This window comes from Eucalyptus grandis, chromosome 5, assembly GCF_016545825.1.
Source record: "Eucalyptus grandis isolate ANBG69807.140 chromosome 5, ASM1654582v1, whole genome shotgun sequence".
Taxonomy (NCBI): Eukaryota; Viridiplantae; Streptophyta; class Magnoliopsida; order Myrtales; family Myrtaceae; genus Eucalyptus; species Eucalyptus grandis.
Window position 1 is genome coordinate 43,156,576 of NC_052616.1, and position 13,476 is coordinate 43,170,051.

The 13,476-nt window shown below is 37.7% G+C and overlaps 1 pseudogene; it reads left to right on the top strand.

The window, feature by feature from the left end:
* Positions 1-878: 878 nt before the first annotated feature.
* LOC120293919 lies at positions 879-5,879 on the top strand (annotated as a pseudogene).
* Positions 5,880-13,476: the final 7,597 nt, after the last annotated feature.

Below are 13,476 nucleotides of genomic sequence, written 5' to 3' on the forward strand. Positions count from 1 at the left end.
GGTTTTCTTTTCTAACTTTTTGGTTACTTTTGCCACGTCATATGAACAAATTTCCAATTTGGACTTCAAAACTTTTTAAAAAGTCACATTGGACTAAATGCCGAAAATTCATTCCCATATTAATGATTCTACTCAAGACATCAAGACGGTGTCGAATGCTCAGTGTTAGATAGGGAATAAGCCTTAATTCCACCAACCAGATAATAAATTTACCCTAACGAACTTGGATGTGACAAGTGATCATTGGAGGATACTTCAATCAAGACTTTTGTGGAAAAAGAGGTCATGCTTGAAGTCAACAACCACAATAAAAAAGGAGAAAGCATGGTAACTTTGACTCGCTATCCTAGTGCTGCTCTGAAGGAGCCCATCATTAGACATTACAAACTTCAAACGTAAACAACTTCATCATTTGCACTTGCTCAACACGATTTATTGAACAGAAAATTTATTTGTACACAAGAAACCACTGCACCCTCCTGCCTGCACCACTGCACCAGTTATTTTTTAAGCTCCATGAACGACAAAATATGTACCGCTACTCCTACTCCCCAAAGAATCGTGGAAAATGCGCTCAGAAATTGGTATCTTTTAGCATATTTTCCTTGGTATCTGTTTAAAAAGGACTCGAATCCCCGGACTCGATCGGATCGGATGACTTGGATTGAAGATTTATGGGTCAAACCCAAGTTCTGCGCGCTTAGACACGGAAGCCTAACCTGTGAACTCCTCGATACCCAAACTTGTTACTCTACGGCCGTTTGGGACTATAAATGCCGGCTCATCTTCAACCAAACAGGTCCATCCCTCTTCCTTCTCCTCCTCTCTCTCTCTCTCTCCCCCTCTCTTCCTCTCAAACTCGCTACAGAGTACATAAAATGGATGCAGATGGAGGTGCAGGCAGAGAGTTCGTGGTGAAGTCTGGCAAGAGAGAAGTCGTGGCGGCACCACTGCCCAAGCAAGAGCATCGGCTGCCCCTCTCCAACCTCGACTTGCTCTTGCCTCCGCTCGACATAGGCGTCTTCTTCTGCTACGCCAATTCAACCACCATCGCGTCACAGAGGCTGGGATATGGGTCCGTGGTTGGTGTTCTGAAAGCCGCCTTGGCCCAAACTCTGGTCTCCTACTATGCTATCGCCGGAGAGGTGGTGCAAAACTCAGCCGGTGAGCCTGAGCTCCTGTGCAACAATCAGGGGGTCGACTTCATCGAAGCTTTCGTAGACGTGGAACTCCGCCATATCAACCTGTATAATCCGGATGACACTGTTGAAGGGAAACTGGTGCCCAAAGAGAAGCGAGGCGTGCTTGCTATTCAGGTATTGCTATTAGATACAGCCTCACTATATATCATTTATCCATCTAAGATCATATCACCGTATAAGCACCCGCACCCATTTTCATCTTCGTTTCACCTAAATCTATAGTCTTTTTCTTAAATCTTTTATTTATGCATAACCAGTGTCGAACGAAATAGTGTATCTTCTACGTCTAGTCTATCAGTCGAATTTTCCAACTTTACTTAGAACGGTTCACTAAATTGATTTATTCATCGATATTGAAGTGTTTTAAATAGGTGTTGAATATAAACTAATCGTTTACATCACTCAGCGTGCGAATTTGGCTGATCAATTTGGATGCCCTTTACCATTGTTCAAAAAGAAGAATAATGCTTGGACTTTGATCATGCCTAATAGCATAAACTATGATTAAGGCTTTGTTTGTTTCACAGAAAATATTTTCCAGCATTTAGTTCTTTTAAGAAAATGAGTTAATGAAAAACTATGCATAAATCTGACTAAAAAAATCAAAAAAGAAATTCAGGAGAATGATTTCCTCTTTGAAAGATCATAAAACATTTTTCAAAGTATGATTTGGTATTGGTGTGGGTCTTCGGCACACAGGCTTGAGTTCTTTTTTATGAAGCGTTCATTCTTATAAAAATATTTTAAAATTTGAAATTTTAATTATTATTATTATTATTATTATTATTATTATTATTATTATTATTATTATTATTATTCTTTTGGCTTCATTTTGGCCAATTGTGGGCCACAGCAACAATCATTGATTGGCCATAAGCTAGCTTGAGCCTCACTAGAGGTTGACGAGACTCGAGCTCGAGCTAGCCAAATTCTGGCAAGCTCAAGTCTTGAGCTTGCTAGACTTTGGCGAGTTCATGTCTCAATGACCTCTAACAAGTCTCTAGCTCATCGAAATCCAGTAAGCTTGAGCCTCGTCGATTGTTGCCATGGCTAATGACTAGCTCGGGAAGAAGGAAAACATAATAAAGAAAGAAAAGAAATAAATTCAAATATTATTTAAAATATTGAATTTATTAGTAATTTTCCTTAGAAAAATAAAATTAGATTTTATATAGCAAATGGTGAATAATATTTTCCAGTTCATTTTCAGGTTTTAACTCTACATCATAAAATGTTATCATTTTCTTGAAAAATGACTTTTTGGAAAAGATTTTCTATAAATATTATATTTTCTGTGAAACAAATAGAGCATAAATACATCAATGATTTCTCATACAAAACATAACAATGTAGAAAGATTTAATGTTAAGGTTCTGTTTGTTTCATGGAAAATATTTTCTAGAAACATTTTCTTCATTTTCCGTCATTTGGTTTGCTTAGGAAAATGAGCCAATGGTAAATGTTTTCTTAGTCAACAAAAAACCTATACTAAAATTCAGGAAAATGATTTCCTCCTTAAAATGTTAAAAAAAACATTTTCCAAAATATGACTATGTATCAGCATAGGTCTTTGGCACTTGGACTCGAGTCCTTGGTTAATGAAACGTTTGCTCTTATATATATATAAATCGAACTTTTAATTATTTTTTATTATTATCTATTATTTTCTTTCCTTCTTTTTTTCTTTTCGCTTCTTACTTAACCACCACGACAACAGCCCATCAAAGGCGAGCCAAGGCTCAAGTTTGTTGGAATTTGGAGAGCATGAGCCTAACTCGTTGCCACTATGGGCAACGATTGGTCGAGGAAGAAGGAAAAAGAAAAAAAATAGAAAAATAATTGAAAATATATCAATTTTCTCCAAGAAAATCAAATTCCATATCAACTGGAGGAAAATATTTTCTAATTCTTTTTCATTTTTTAGCTAAGCACTAGAAAATATTGTCATTTCCTCGAAAGTGATTTCTTGGAATATGTTTTTTAGAAATATTATATTTTTCCCGAAACATATTGAGCCTAAATATTGAAAGGAAAAAGAATCTCACACTTTGAACGAGTTCCTCTTGTTTACTTGTGTGATCATTGAGATTATACATTAGCTCATTGAATCCATAGAGAACAGCGAGATAATAATAGCATGATAGATGAGTGATAATAATATATCATAAGAGGAGACTATGAATTTTTTTATTTATTTTTTATGGACGGAATTGAATGAGTGGAAAAATCTTGCGAAGGTGGACCTCAGAAGCAATCATAAATTTATTGAGACCGTAATGGCATGGCATGGGTTCCCAGTGCCCTCAAGCACAAAAGAATTCAAATATATATGGCAGAGGTGGGATCACTCTTTTACCCTTGACTTCATGGGAAACATGTTAACGTCTTATATTAGATGACCGGTCAATCCTTGATTATTTTTATTCTTTTATTTCTCAAAATTAAAAAAAAAAAAAATAATAATAATAAATTCATTTAATAACATTACCTAATTTTTCTATTCACGGAATAAATCGGTGACCATGGAATAGATTTGGAACAGAAATATGAAATTGAAAAAATTACTTTTTTTGTTTTCGGGAACAATTTATAAAACCAAATTATTATTTTTTCTTTTCTTCTTTTCCTCTTCTAACTAGTTGTAGGGCTCGACAATGGTGACGACTGGCTAATGACCAATCAAAGATGAGGCCCAGTGACCTCGCTAGTCCTTAGCAAGGTTGGCCTTGCCTTGATTGGGTGAGGTCGAGCCTTGATGGTAGTAGCTAGGTGAGGTTGTCCTCCCGGGGGCTAACGAGGTCGCTAGCTCTTGTCTTTGGTTGGTTACTAACCATCGTTGAGGCCCAGCAATTAGCTAGCGGAGGAAGAAGAAAAAGGAAAAAAAAAAAAAGAAAAATCTCATAAAATTATTAAAAAATTGAAAGAAATTTTACTTCATAAAAAAATTTGAGGATCGTACAAAAAAGCATTCATGTTCTTTTTCTATTTTGGAAATAAAAATTTTGTGCAATTATCAAACACATTCGAATACTAAGAAACTTGTTTTTTTTTTTTTTTTTTTTTTTGGGTAAAGTAAGGCATGTATTAACTTTAACCCAAAACGAAACTATACAAAAGGGGGGGAGGGGGACCCGAGACCAACATAAGGACTTGCACTTCTGGTGACATTAGAAAATGTCAATAGGAGTGTAAGGGCGTCATGGTAACCGAAATGAAAAGAGGGGGCTAATACTTAGAAACTTGTTCAAAGAGTAGAATCAGAAAAAACTATTTTCAAGTACAAATTGTTTCTGGAAATAGAATGGCTACCAAATACATAGTAAGACTCTTAAATAATCTCTCCTCTCTATAGTAAGTCTCGTATGAAGTAATTGGATAATGGATATCACATTTTTTTGCAGTCTCTATGATAAAAACCAAGTTCGTTTCCACTGTTAATCATGCGTATCCATGTTCGGACATATATAATTATTTATTGAAATAACATTGTTCTATATGGTCAATATGTCATTTGATAACTTCTCGCCGTAAGCTTTCAAAGGTATGTCTAGAGCTTGTAGAACTAATCTTAAATCTCACCAAGGCATAAGTTTTTTATACAATTTCTGCATTAGGATTGGTTCTATCCATTAAGACATAAGTTTTTTCTTTGATGGAAAACATTTAGGCGACGGAGCTAAAGTGTGGAGGAATAGTGGTGGCATGTACATTTGACCATCGGATAGCTGATGCCTACTCGGTCAATATGTTCATGGTGTTTTGGGCAAAAACAGCTTGCTCCGCCGCACCCATTTCCCTCCCTCCTTCCTTCCGTCGTTCTCTTCTCAATCCAAGGCATCCGCTCTGCTTTGACCCCTCTCTAGACCGCATGTACATCCAAGTCTCTACATTGTACCCACCTCCCAAACACAAGCTGCAGGTGGATGAGCAATGCGAGACGTTGACATTGAGGGACGATGACCGCCTATACTATGTGACCGCTTCCAAGCTAAGTGAGTTGCAGCAGAGTGCCTGCTCCAATGGAAGCAAGAGGACTAAGTGAGAATTGTTCAACGCTTTCCTTTGGAGGATGGTGGCTGAATCCTCCTCAGTTGCTGATAATGATGACAACAAGACAATGTCAATGATGGGGATCGTGGTGGATGGCAGGTGTAGGTTGATGAGTCATGGCGAGGACGAAAAGCCCACACCCATGTCATCCTACTTTGGGAACGTGCTGTCGGTGCCATTCGGAGAGAAGAGGGCGAGGGAGGTGGTGGAGAAGCCACTGAGCTGGGTGGCGGATGTGGTGCACGAGTTTGTGGAGAGGGCGGCAACGAAGGAGCACTTTCGGACTTGATAGATTAGGTGGAAGAACACCGACCAGTGCAAACATTGGCAAGGATATTCTACAAGCCCAACAGTAAGGAGGAGGAGGAAGGATCAATGGCGCTCGTGGTGTCATCCGAACAGAGGTTCCCGGTGACCGAGATGGACTTCGGGTGGGGAAGCCGTCTTTGGGGTCCTACCACTTCCCATGGGGAGGCAAAGCCGGGTACATTATGCCCATGCCCAGCCCGCTCTCCAACGGGATTGGGTGGTCTACCTTCACCTCCCCGGGTCTCGGTGGCCTTCATTGAGTCCCATGCTCCCACCGTCTTCGGGCCCTTGACCCCTCACCATCTTAACCTCCTTTGATTCTTCTTGTTCTTCTTCGTGAGTATCATTAACGCACTTCATCAACATTGTCAATTGTTGTTGTTTGTCCTATTGAATTAAAACCTTATGTTCCTTGTGTGTTTTCTTCTTGTCCATCCGATCCCTATGATTTAATCAATCCGAGGCATACGTCTTCTTTCTAATTGCAAGGTGTCTTGCTTGCTTAGTCTTTCAATGTCATAAGCAATTGACGAATGCGGACATTTCGAATCGCTCATTACATGTGAATGTGACATAAACGTTGTGTACGGGGGAGTAACTTTTCCTTGCACAACAAGATAATTACAACCAAATATACAAATTACATAATTTGTGTATCATATAGAATTTTGATTGATAGTTACATTGAACATTTTTATATAGTTTAGGGACTATATCGGATAAGTACCAAAAGTTCATGAACCATCAATTGAAAATTAACATGTCATTTACATATAAAGAGAGATACACAATATCATCATCATCATATTTGCGAAAATAAACACAATGGTCAACCTCACAATGAGCAAATCCGTTTTCTTCCATGAAACCGTCAATTAAATACAATTGCTACGGAGCTTGTTTCAAGCTATACAAGCTTTTCTTCAAGCAACATACCATGTGCTCATTATCTCTGACTTCAAAACCATTAGATTGCGCCATATAAGTCTACATCTAGGTCACCATGTAAAAACGCTGCTTTCACGTCTAACCGCTCAAGATGAAGATCCTCCACTACAACCATACTCAATAGACCTATGATTGATGTCATTTTAAGTATTGGTGAAAATATCTTGGTGTAGTCAATCCATTTTTTTTTTAAGAAAAGCTCTTGACCACATGTCTCGCCTTGTATTTGATACCACAACTTGCTTCATTTTCAATCCTATCACTCACTAGTTTAATATCAATTGTTTAATAAGGCCTTTTTACTTTTGGGAAACTTGGTCAACTCCCAAGTTTTGTTCTGAAGTAATGAGCCTATCTTCTCTTTCATAGCATGCTCCCACTACATGTTGGATGTCTTTTTCTTTGCCTCATCAAAAGTCTCCCACTCTCCTGAATCTATATATATAAGACATGGCTCATAATAATATTTGCTAGTGTATCAAAATTACATTTGACTTTCTCACACATGTAGGCTTCCTCAAGACAAGTTCTTCAACGTTGTTAGTCTACGCCAAGTCATTGTGCTCCTCTTAAACTTCCTCCTTATTGATAATAGGCTCATCTTTAACCTCTCCCTCAAGTGCACTCTAATTTGCTGGAATTATCTTCACGTATATTCTGTCCAGCTCAAAATATTCTAGTTCTACTGCCTTCTCATGCTATATCTAACAATCCTTGTACACATTTTTTTTTTTTGTGGAATACCACATTCCGTCAGCGGATGACTTTGTTATTCTCATAATCCCTAAGCCTATAGCCATACTTATTGTCACCATATCTAATAAAAACGTACTTCTAGGACTTAGCATCAAGCTTCTTCCTAACTTCTATATCAATCAAATCATATGCAATGCAACAAGATACTTGTAGATATGAATAATTAACTTTTTTACCTGACCACTGCACTTGCAGTATGTCTCCATTCAACACACTAGATGGACTCCAGTTGATATTCAACCATTAATTGTAATAGCTTCTAAGTGTAGCAAGAGATGTACATGTAGCCTCATGCATCTCACACTTTATAGAATGGTTCTGTTTATCCTCTTTGCTACATCGTTTTCTTGAGGGGTTCGAGGAACAGTCTTCAACTGATGTATGCCTTCCTGGCTCAAGTATTCTGCAAATTCATTGCTCATGTATTTACCACTATTATCAAACTTCAGAGCTTTGATTGGATGAACTATCTCTTTTTCTATTGTGGTTTTCCACATTTTGAACATCCCAAATACTTCTGAATTTCCTCTTCGAGAGCATAGACCCAGTCTTCCTTATTGCATTATCAATGAAGATGACAAAATATTTCTTACCACCATAAGAGAGTTGATGTGTTTGCCCCACACATCAGTATGAACTAACTCTAACTTTCAACTTTTATTTTGTCACCCATTCAATTGAAAACCAACTACCGTCTTTTTTTTTTTTTTTTTAATAAATGCAATCCTCATAGAAATCCAACTTGACTTTTGGCAAACCTAGAAGTAATTGCCTTGAATGTAATTGTTTTACACACTTCATCAAGATGTCCCAAACAATAATGCCAAAGAGTAGCCAAATTACCTGTAGCCACTGTACTTACAACCATATCACTAATATTGTCTCATTGGAGAAGGTAAAGTATACTCATATGATTTCCCTTTGCTATGACTCTTGTTTCTGAGGTTATCTCCCACTCTTCACATCCAAAGGTTGCTACCATACCTCTTTGGTCAAGTTTCTTGTTTAAGATGATATTTTTCTTTAATTTTGGAATATGCCTGGTTTCATGCAAAACTAGACATTCTCTACCCGAGATGTTCACAATTACAATTCATTTTCCAACAATTGGACACATATAGTCATTTCCCATAACCACTTACTCGAAATCTCCACTGGCATAATTGGCAAATATATCTCTTTGTGAGGTGCAACAAAAAGAAGCATTGGAATTAATAAACCACTTATTTATTGTCAAGTTAAACTTCGCAGACAGACATAATTTCTTTAGCAAAGGTTCATTGTTAACTACATTAGTTCCTTGATTCTCATCATATTGCTTCTTTTTCTAGGCTTTACACTAAAACCTCTGGTATCAGGTCTAGTGACAAAATCAATACTCATCTTTTGCAACTTGTCTCTCTCCCTTTGATTGTGACTTGCTACGCCCACTAAATTTTCCTCTACTTTTATTCTACGCTTCTCTATTGCTAGTGCCTTTGAATATGTAGATGTCGAAAAATTATCTCCACCTAGGACTTTTCTTCGCATCTCTTCATACATCCAAAGTCAAATCATCCTTCATGGTGGTTGAAATTCCTTGCAATGCCGTATTGTAGTTTTTTTGGAAAGGAACATAAAAATAATAAAGTTTGAAGCTTCATATCCATATTTATGCTTGTGGATCCCAACTAACTTGAGACCTATGTGAAACTATTAATATATTATGCAACAAATAACTTCATATTAACCAATTTCTTCAACAAAAATTCCTAATTTGATGTGGACGATTTCTTGTAAATATTAGTTAGAATATCCATGGCTTCTTTTGCGGTTTTTGCTTTTGCAATTTGTTATCTTATCTTTTTCGTCAGCCCTAGACGAATTGCACCTAATGCTTTTCAATCAAGAACTTTCCACCCCAATTTTGCTACTAGATCCACCTCCGTGATCTTGGGTTTCCAACCCTAAAGTGGTGCATAGAGATCTTTCTAATAAAAAATAGTTCTCAATTTGGAGTTTCCACCATCTAAAATCTTGGGTTTCCAACCCTGAACAATCTCATTCTTTGTGTGGATCTCTTTGCATTCTTGATGTGTAAGTAGCAATTAAGATCCTTTTCTCTTGTAATATGATCGTAAACTTATGTTGCACAGATGTCTCGATTGCATGCAAACTATTACGTGTAGATATGCTTCATGAAACTCCAACCACAGAATGACAGATTATTCTAATTGAGATAAGGCTTGAACGGGATTTATTGTATCGGAATTAATTGTTTATCACACAATCACCAGAAACTACCTTAATTTAATTCATTGATGAATGATTAAATTTGCTGTATTTAATAGTAGTTATGTAATAAACAATTGGTCGAGGACTGTGGTCCTCATTAATCCAACGTTCACTGCACAGCAATTCCATTAATTTTTCTCACGCCAAAAGAAATTCCCTTCATTTTTCTCGTGCACGAGGACGGTGGTCCTTATCATAAGATATTTTAAATTAGTTCTCATAGACATCTCCGAGGGACATTGGACTGCGTAAGGCACTAGATGAAACATAAATGAGGCCCTCCCGTTTTTGCTAGTGACAAGGAATGGCATACATAAAATGTCTAATTCTAGGATCTTACATCGCATACATGTGCACGTTTCCTATTCTCTAAAAGTATTTATTTCGAGAGTAGGAAAAGGCAAAGAAAGAAAGAAATGATGTAGAAGCATTGTGTTATAGAAAGCAAGAAAGTTCGAGAGATTAGCAAGGAGAACAAACTTGCCTAATCAAACTACAATGTTATACCGACAAAAAAAAAAAAAAACACTAAAATGTTATGGTTTAGTGATAGTAATGACTCTCGCATTACAATATGAAAAAAAAAATTGACTTGAGAGGTGTGATGATAATTGTTGAGATATATATGTGAGTTATGGTAGCGAAGTCTAACATTGGAGAATTGATATGGTATGGAGTAGTTAATACATCATAATTGACCCATAACTCATAGGCTTAAGTTTATGAGTGAAGGTGGGTCCAATTTGATATGTTGAAGGGCTCGGACTTAGGCTCCCTCTTGACGATCGCTCTAGTGAAGATATCCGGTTTCTATTGCGCGCTCTTAATAAATGATATCAAAGATGATAGTCAATTGATGCTCCACCCCCAATTTGTTCTGACTTTAAAAAGAAATCTCATGATCAAAGCTTGTTTTTGGTGGAATTTGCCATCACAGTTAATCTGGCGAGAGGAGACCCTGGATCGTTGGTATGTGTTGCAAGATAGAGACTATGGGGACGTAATCCCAAGTTAGCAGTTCATGATTATTGTTGTGCATAGTTGTGGGTACATTACAATGACATGGAGACTCAACTTAAGATAAGTTGATGTAGAATAATACCTAAATTAAGGGAGCATATACCTAACACTAAGCTCACATGTGAGAGGGAGATTGTCAAAACACACATGTGACTTATATTAGAAAAATCTCACATCGGAACATTGGCATGAGTTTACGCGTGAGAGGGAGATTTTTCAGATACATGTGTGAGTTATATTAAGAGAAATCTCAAATGTGAAGTAGTTAATACAATTTTAGTTGGCCTATGCTCATTAGTTGAAGATTTTGAGTGAAGATGGATCCAACTAATTATGTTAATGGATTCAGATTTAGACCCCATCTTGACAATCTCCCCCTCCTATTTCTACCGTATGCTCATTACAATAATCACGAGCAATGATTGAATTAAAGAACATCTATGAACTTATCATAGAAAATGTTAGTCTTAGAATAAGAGTGTCACGAGATAAAAATGATGTATTTAGTTATATAACATTATATGTTATATTCGGAGTTAAAACAGGAGGAGTAAGAAATCAGGCATGTGCGGAACAGGAAACTGAAAGGATTTGTACCAGCGAGATGCTCTTGGTCGAGGTCAGCTGTCCCCATAATTCCACTGTTCACTGCATTGCATGACAGTTCCCTTCATTTTCTAATGCAAGAGGACTGGAATGATCCAACAAGAAAAAACAGGCAAATATTCCCGAACTGATGTGGTCCAAGGAAATATAACGAGTGGATGGTCCCCGGAGCTCGCACGCTTTGCACGTTTGACAAGTTTCAGCGATCGAAAAACTGAATATATAACCGGGCGAGACATATGACAGAAGTTCGATTTACTACCTTCCCAAATTCAAGTTGAGTTTTAGTTCATGATGGCCAAAACTCAGGCTTTGGGAGTAAACAATCATATTTTCAGGATGCAAGGCCACCGGCCATCAGTTAGATAAGCCTTAATCTCTCAGAATTAATGACAAGAAATCTAATTAAAAGGGTTAGAAAATAGGTAGGGCCATTCTGAATAAGCAATTAGGTAGGACCATTTTTAATAAGCCTTGTCCCCAGCCAATCGAGCAAAAAAACTCTCTGAATTCCAAATAGTCAAGAACAACCTAGGGTCCTGCCACCTATCCTAAGTAATTCATTCATTGAGCAACGCTTGCATGAAAAAAACCGCGACAAATCCCCTAATAATGGCATTTTTTGTTAAACTCATCAATATGTATATAGGAATAATACATTTAACTGCTAAAAATAGGAAAGTACAAATTTACGCATCTAGATATTTAATCTGAACAATGTAGAGTTATTGAAGACTTCTTAATTACTAAATTTCTCCTATTGACAAAGAAGCAGTTTATTGACTTAGGTGTGCAATATTTCTTATGCGAGGGCCACTCTCAACCGTGGTTGGCTATGGCCTAGGCGGGGTGTTACATCCTGAATTTCGACCCCGTTCCGAATATATGAAATGGACATCTCGTTGACGCACCGATGGTCCTTTTTCTCCGTGCTGATCACTCACGAGTTAACCAATCTATTGGATGAAGCCGTTAAGGGATATAACCGCGGTAAAATACCTAAAAGCTACTCAATAGGTCAGATCGGACTAAAATCGCGTTCGGCCAATTTTAACCACGAAATTAAATTCGGTTTCGGGAATCGGACGTTCGAGCATGTCACGGTTCATTTATAGGACGTTATCTTGTCTTTCCGAGAAATTTTCAGAGATTCCGAGGTTTTTACGGGAAATGGATTCGGACGTCGCGGAAATTAGCGGAAAATTGGATCGGCCAAGTTGATTGGAATTTTAGCCTGTTTATCGAACTGTTGGGTGTTGTGGACTTGCTGAAAATGGTATGGGCAATTTCTTCGACAAAGTTGGAAATTAAATTGGGAATTTTAGTGAGGAATTGAAGCCCAAAGTAATGAAATTCGGATGCCAAAATAGGAGCTGGAATTTTGGCTTCTATTTGGACAATTTGTGGGAAATTTCTTGATGAAAAGTAAATGGAAGACATTAAGATAATTATGTGGGCTTTAGAGGGGACATACACTTAAATGGTTGGGATAAGTGTGGACTTTAGCTTCCCCTCAGCCGCAACTTCTTCAGCACGCCAAGGCAGCTGCCTTGGTCTTCACCGTGCGTTCCTTCTCTCTCTGGATCACGCTGGCTTATGCTTTTCACTTCTTTCCTTCGACCCTCAACCCCACGTTCTCTCCCTCGGCTCCCTCAATTTTGCTTCTTCCTTCACCGAAAACAACCCAGCCACTGCCGCGTCCAAGCTTCCACCAGATCGTGCCCTCCTCCGGTCAACAAGCTAGCATGGAAGATCACCGAAGTTGACCACCGTTCAATCCCTGGCGCCAGGGATCCGAAAAGAACGTATTCTCTCCTCCATTAATTGAATACATTAAGGTTTAGTGGGTTAAGGGAGAGAAATCGGATTTCTCCTTTTGGTTCAAGATCATTGGGTTTTCTACAACGATCATCATCAAGCGTAGCGCTATGGATAAAGGTTTGTCTGAATCTATTTGTGAAAATCATGAAGATCAAAGATCATTGATTTGTTATGAATTTCCGCATCAAGTTTTATATGAATTACATTCTAACAGTTGGTATCAGAGCATTTGGTTTATGATCTCATGATTTTTCCATTTAAAGAAATATTATGATTTATGCATGATGATTTGTTGAATGATCATGTTCGTAGCATTTGTCGTTGTTGAAATGTTTTGGAAGTTTCTGTTAAAGAAAATCCGAATGATGGACGTTCTTCATGGACGAAAATTGTGAAGAAAAGTTACTGTGCACGAGTGGAAAAGGACAAAAATGGAGTAATTTGGAATTTTAAGGACAAAAATGGAGGAATTCGGAATTTTGAGGGCAAG